At 39.7% G+C, this 7,172-nt stretch overlaps 1 long non-coding RNA gene across 1 annotated transcript; it reads left to right on the forward strand.

The window, feature by feature from the left end:
* The first annotated feature begins 2,133 nt into the window (after nt 1-2,133).
* Nucleotides 2,134-6,932, forward strand: LOC106492129 (uncharacterized). Its single transcript, XR_001293932.2, has 4 exons — nt 2,134-2,151; nt 4,859-4,925; nt 5,044-5,100; nt 6,630-6,932. It is a non-coding gene; the product is annotated as an uncharacterized lncRNA (long non-coding RNA).
* The last annotated feature ends 240 nt before the right edge of the window (nt 6,933-7,172 follow it).

Genomic DNA, 7,172 nt, shown 5'->3' on the forward strand with positions numbered 1-7,172 from the left:
AAATAGCAATATTCTCATTTTCAACGAAGAAGGCAACACCCTGTATGAGAAGATTGTTATGCAAATATGGGAGAAGTGTCTCTGAAGTCATGTCACTGCTCTTTATAATCAAGTCAAGGTATACATGTGTTAGAGTGGATCTGATTGCTACTCTACTGCACTTTGTTTCTGAAGAACATATTCAATTTTTAACAGTTTACAAATAGGATGAAGGGTGAGGATGAAGATCTTGTGAGGGGAAGAAGGGAGGAGAAGGAATTTCCCTAGAGAAATTTCACGTTTGTTATTTTCTGTATGAGTTATTAATATAGAACTGATTCACCTAGTTTTTTGTTTTAAACAAAAAAACCCCCTAATACTAAATCTGATTTACCTCCAAAAATAACAAAAATCCTGATCATCTCATGTATCCCAGTCATTGGTCTTCTCAGTTACTCTGTAATGAAACAAAAACTCATTGTTAGATAAGATGATATTTCACATACATTGAGGGATTGAAGTTTGACCAGTGAAGGAAATCTCAGAACGTATTTGCTGGAAGTTATTCTCATCTTCGCATGTTCCTTGTGGTAAAGAGGATACGCTTAATTTATATTATTAGGTAATAAATAGGAGCTATAAAAATTGCAAGACAAGAAATGTCAAAAACCTGTTCTGAGTTACCTTGGGATATCATTGTGATCAGATTCAGGAATTGCACCTTAGAAGAATAACGCTGTACATTTAGGCCTGAATTTGGGAAACCTGGATTGAAGAATCTCTTGATTAAAGTTTGTCAAATTTGTATTTGAACCACAAGCAACAATCTTCAATGATTTTGAAAGTGCTGTTGAAAATACTAGGGTATGAAAAACAGACAAAAGCATCAACTTAGAAACACAGCATAGTTGTACTGCATGGAGCATTAATTGGCTTTTTTTAATGTCAGTATGATTATATGTTGTTAATGAAATATGTCTAGGTGTAAACTGCAGCTGGAAAGGAGCAACTGCTAAAGCAAGAAAGAGAATAAGGATTGTTGCTTCTGGCAAGTCAGCTTGAAGATTTTTGGAGGTCAAAAGGTGTGTAATGCACTCCCACTGGTAACTTTTTAACCAGATGTTTTTTTACAGTTTGATTTTTTTACCCAGGTGGCCAGAACCCTCTTTTATACAATACTTAGTTTATGTTGTCATCATTAACGTGTTAAAATGAGCATTCATATAGTGTCTTCAGCAAATACAAATGACTTGTTGCTCATTTTTAACCTTTTACCTGAAAGTTTAAGGGCTTTTATCATTCTTGAAATGAATACATGTAGTTGTTAACAATGTCAAACTCCTTCAACTCCTCTTTTGGAGGTGCATCTTTCCCCAGGACTGCTTCTATTTCACTAAGTGTTAAGCATCCATTTGTGGTTTTGTCTGTGCCATAGAAAAAGACTTTGAGATCTGTTTGAACAGATTAATAGAAAACACATTTTCTTTTGTATTTTAACCCAGAGCTAGTAAGGAGCCGCTCCTGCCTCCCGGAGGACTTCTAGCATAGCGAAGCAAAGCCGTTCCTCGCGTTGCATCAGGAAAAGCCGCAGCGGTTCACAGCCCTGGCCCCGGTGAGGAGGACGGATGTGGATGGACTCCATGGGCCAGGATCCCTCCAAGGGGTCACGTGGGGTGCTTGCAGCGGCGGCAGCTCTCGCCCTCCTGTGCACGGTGCGCCCGGCATCCAAAATCACCTGCTAGTGCTGGCAACAGGCTCATGATGAGTGAAAGCAATAGTAGCCAGAAAGCGCAGTATAATAATGGCAATTTCGCTTGAGGCGAGATAGTGCTGGAGCTGAGGAATGTTTGTTATTCCTTATTCCCAAGGCTACATGGCATCCCACTGATTTTCTGGCAGCTATCAAATGGCTGTGCCCCTTGCCTGTGGGTCTGGTTTTCGGAGCAGTAGTCATGATGCAGGAGACGCAGGGAGTTATGCATTCGCCCAACTCTCGTGTGATTGCTACTGGCTGAGGCAATGAAAATAGATTCATTTCATTTTGTTTGAGATAATTACTGCATGATAAAACCTGGTTTTATCAGATTTTTATATAACGTACTATCTGAGTTCCATGGAAATAGCCATTTTATCTACTACATTCCTGGATATTTAAGAATCGCCTGGGCCAAAGTAAGTCAGAATTTCAATTTATTAGCTATGTCTCTATTCTGTGTTAGTGGGGGGGAAATCTCAACAGCCTGTACAAAATCGGAGGGTTACTTGGAAGGACTGTGAGATAATGTCCTATCTAAATATATGTTATAGGTAGTTTCCTCTCTTTTTAGAGAAGGCTTTTGCTGTGGAATACACAGGTCTGTGAGACTAAAATGCTGAAACCTCACATATGTGGGTATGAACTCTTGGCTCTTTGGAAATCGGGAAGAATTCCTGATCCCACTCCTTACGCCGCGTCGCCCTGACTAGACGACGCGATGTAGTAACTAACGTGGGAGAGAGAAGCAGCAGGCTGTCTGCTGATCCGTATCGCTGCTATAAGAAGGCGCGCAATTACCTCAGTTGCTCAAAACGAGGAGTGACTGAGGTGAGGCAGGAGCTGCTGATCAGGCTCGTCCTTTGGGTGCAAAGGTGAGGTGCGAGAGGGGATCTTTCAGCATCCTGTTGGGCAGCTTTAGCGAGCGGGTTGGCCTCACACTTAGAAATAAGCAAATCACTGATAAATAACAAATAAACATTATCACTGGTAAGAAGTTTCTCTGCTTCCCTGGGTTTTGGCCACTTTCAACGGGTAAAAGGGACAAAAGATAGTTCCAGGAATGAGCAAAAGAAAGAAAGAGAGGAATGGAAATCATTCTGCCTGAGGAAAAATAAGAGGCAGAAAAAAGATTAGTACCTGATTTGTATTACACCAGCATGAGGCTGGAGTAACTACTGAGTCAACAGAATTGTAACCTTATAAACCTGATTTAATAAAGGGATCTAAAATAATAGTATAGGAAGCAAAATCCCAATGAAAGGCTCACTCAAGAAAATTAAAGAGCAACATATTTAAAATTGAATCATAAAAATGAAATACTGTCTTGCATAATACGCAGTTAATTTCCGAGTTATTGCCATGTTGCCATTTAACACAGGGCTTTGGCAATAATAAAGAATGTTGTAGACACTTGGCTGGTCGCACTGCTTGGTTCGCATTCTTGTTCAAGTTAAAGGTTGCAGACCTTCCTATCAAAACGAGTGGCTAACTAGAATTGGGAAGCCACTTTCTCTGTTGTTACTACAAAGCCTTGCGCTTTTCCCTGATATGTCAGGTGTTGCTGATCTGGAAGACAAGGCACCAGACTGGGTCTTCGAAGTTGCAGTCAGGGGTTGAATCTGCAGCAGTATCGTATCAGGCTTTAAAGATCATTAATCAGATTTCATTTGGAAAGTTTGGACTAAACATTTGACCTGCATAAAGTGAGGAAAGAGCTGATAGTTCTCCACTTCAGCTGTTTAGATGCTTCTGTGTTTTTTTTTTCTTATCTGTACTTCTTATAGGATTGCTAGAGCTCACACATTTTCAAAATCCATTGTACAAAGCAGCACTGAATTTTTCTGACAGCTTCATAAAAAGATGTTTTCCTCATTCAAAATGCTAACAATTTTTTTACTTCCTAAAACTAAGTATCAGAGGTGATAATCTTGGATACAGGTTTTTAAATAAATGTCCTTCTTTGACTCCTGTGAGATTTAAAGCAATGAAAAGGTTTTCAGCTCCGGGAGACACCCACTGAGAAAACTCTTTATAAAGAAAACAGACGCAGCTAGAAAAAAGGAGTTCTACAAGGAATTAAAGCATTTGCCTATGTTTATAAGGAGTTCTTCTCTGCTGTGCTCTGCTTTCCTAGAATCTCAGCCTTGCCTTTATGCCTCTTCTTTCTGTATGTCTTCATCTTCCCTTTTTAGTGCAACAACCTTTCTCACTATAGTATTTGTGTGGTTAAAATATTTTAGCTACATCATCTTGCATCTACTCTTCATTGCAAACCTCCTCATTTAGATCTCTTTATTTAAACTTTTTTTTAATGCCTTGCCCTCCTAGTGATGTTGTTAATTCACTCACTACGTGAGCTACAAGGTGATTTTTCTGTTTATGCTACAGGCAGTAGTATATTAAGCATGGATTTGCCACTGAGATTTACCGAAGTATCTTGGCATTTACCAATCCTCATAGTACTACTGTCCTGGAAAACATTCTTGCAAGTGTAACTGTGCCAGAAGCTGTCCCAATAGCTTGATCCAAATTCTGCTCGTATGGAGAACTTGCACAGATCCTGTGTACTGCTTATATCCTAGTTGAGCTCTGGCTTTCTGGGCACGGGGGACTGCCATCCCTGGGGAATGTTTTTGAGCTCAGGTCGAAGACCGTAAGTTTGGTCTTTCAGTTTCACTGCAGATAATGGCTTTCAACACCACGAGCCTCACCTGATGAAAGAAATGTTATTGTTTTTTGTTAGTGGTGGTGGGTTGTTTTTTTTCCCTCCATTTCCCTTCTGCTGCTTCTGGCTCCATAGCTTCTATCTAATGTCCCAGAAGAACATGCAATGTTGTGTTGTTTATTTTTTATTTTTTATTTTTTTTGACAACACTGAAGAAAACACGACAGCAAATCTGATTATAGAAGACGTAAATGAAAACCCTATTACTTTTACTAGTAGAAGATGACACATTTTATGTAACTTTTTTTAGATAAAATTATTTAGGATTTGTAGCGCAGTTGATCACAGCGTACAGCAAAGGCAACAACTTTGTTTTGTATCACAAAACTTTTTTTTTTTTTTTTGCACTCATTACTTAGGTGCAATAGCTTTTTATGTTCCTTTTTTTTCTTTTTAAGGACTCCTTGCCACAGGCCACTCATGCTGACCATGAGGTGCAGTTCACTGTCTCCTCATTCTGTGCAGGTACAGTTGTTTTGTGGAGCCTCACTGTAAACAAGATCAGTGAAAAGATCCAGCTTAAAAATAACCCCACAGAAATAAAACCTAAGTCATTTCATTGTTTGTTTCTTTCTTTTTTCAGAGCAGCCTTTCAAAAGTTGTATGAGCCTACCAGATGGAGCAGTGAAGAACATGGCTGGTAAGGCACGACAGGGAATGAAGGGCAGAAACTGTATGACATTGCTTTTGCAAAAAAGGCAAATGCCACCAGTGTGTGGCACTGAGATTTCTGAAGGACTCAAACTTCTTTTTTTTTTTTTTTTTAATAAAAGCATATATTTAGTGAATATTAAAAGAAAAACACTTAGAGCCAACAACAGGAAACATTCCAGCCTACCCATGCACAGAATCACTAATGGGAATGCTGGAAAAATTTTTTTTAAGTGTGTGAATAAAAAATGCTTTTAGCTAAGAAGGTTAAAGTAGTGTTTATGGGCAATACAGCTCCTTGTTTTAAGTCATAAACCAATTGCCATTGCTAATCAGATTATATAAAAGATTTTGAAGAGGTGGGGTTTGGGGAGTTTAGTTGGGGGTTAGTTTTTTGTTTGCTTTATTTTTTTTATTTATTTATATAAATGCACAGGTACAACATAGTAAAATAACTCTAGTATATCCTGTTGTCAGATTGTTTTTTTTTTTCCTTCAAGGAATGTCACTATTGACTGGATTCACCTCCTAAATTTGTCCAGGTAGTGATTTTGGTGGTTAATTCTTGTTCCTGGTTCATCCTACCTTCCTAGGGAACTTACTGCCTTCCTAAATCACAAAGTTTTTCAGAATTAGCTGTATAAAACTGTCTGAGCTGTTTCTCTCACCCATGGACAGCATTTACCCCTTTGATGCTTTAGCTACTTGTCTTCCTCCCCAGTCAGGCTTCAGTGCCTATCTCTCCTGGTGGTGCTTAAATCCCAACCAAGTTAAATGGAAAACTCTTCACTCTACCCAAAGTCAAGATAAACATTCTGGTAAATCCATATCAAGGTTTCTGAACCAGCGATGAGGCTTGCCCACATATAAATGCAAACTGTGATCTGCCTTCATGGCTGACTGAGCCTCTGGCTGACTTGGCTAGGGTGAATGAAAAGGCAGAAAAGTTAGTGAGATTGGTTTACTGAGAGTATTTAAGTTGTGTGTTAGGAGATAATGGGTTGGACCGAGGTTTGGAAGGAAGATGGAAGAAGACTTCAGAGGGGGTCAGAAACTACAGTAAGGCGGCTGAGGAAGATGAGTGAGAACCAATAAGGGTTTCAAGAGCAATTGCTGGACTTAAGCCTAAGGGAAGAGGAGTAGTGAGCAGACAGGATGGCAGGAGGCAGGAACAGGTTGGTTAAGCTAGATACAGGTTTGGATAAAACAAAACAAAAAAAAAGTTTGTTTTTTTTTGTTTTTTTGTTTTTTTTAAACTCATGACATGCCATTATCCAGAGAAGTTCTAGGAGCAATTCTGGAAAAGGATTAAAAGGTTTTGGGAATTGATAACCCTCCCCCTCCTGCCCTGCCTCTGACTTCCTTGGGTTTATGGATACCTGCTCCCAGTATTTCTTCAATTTTCTTTAGGACAAGTTATTCCTGGACCTAAGACCAACTTTCTTGCCACCATCTTCTCTCATAATTAACCAATTCACAGGAAATATCCCATTCTTGGCTTTCTTTTTTCTTTCTCAGAAACCTTCCTGAGAAAATCTGTGGAGTCTCTGTGCAGGTAAGTGGAGCAGTATACGTGTGCTGAGACATGGCCAGGCTATGCAAGAATCTTACAGGAGGGGCAAAGGACCATGCCCAGGTGGTTTGAAGAAGAGGAGGCCCTCAGGATGTTGAGCTGAGGCTTGCTTTTACCATTGCCCAGCATCAGCCCAGCTGGCAAGGAGGAACATGTTGAAGACAGTGGTCTGCTAGGCTTGCCATGTGCTGGAAAGGCATTTGGCGCTGTTAGCAGCACAATCAGAAGGGCAATAATACTCAACAGACCAAGAGGTAACATCAAATAAAGAATCGCTTTTTACAAAAAAAAAAAAAAAGTGAAAGGGTGATTTTGTATGGTTGTTTGAAATCTCACTAATGAAGGTGAATTGAAACAAATGAAACCTGGGGTTGGGATCTGCCATCTGCCTCCCTGGATGATGGGAAAGGGGGGTGAAGGCGACTGTCCTGTATGCCACTGCCTTCATTTTATTGTGATTGATACAGAGTAGTTCATCTGCAATGGAC

This window comes from Apteryx mantelli, chromosome 5, assembly GCF_036417845.1.
Source record: "Apteryx mantelli isolate bAptMan1 chromosome 5, bAptMan1.hap1, whole genome shotgun sequence".
Taxonomy (NCBI): domain Eukaryota; kingdom Metazoa; phylum Chordata; class Aves; order Apterygiformes; family Apterygidae; genus Apteryx; species Apteryx mantelli.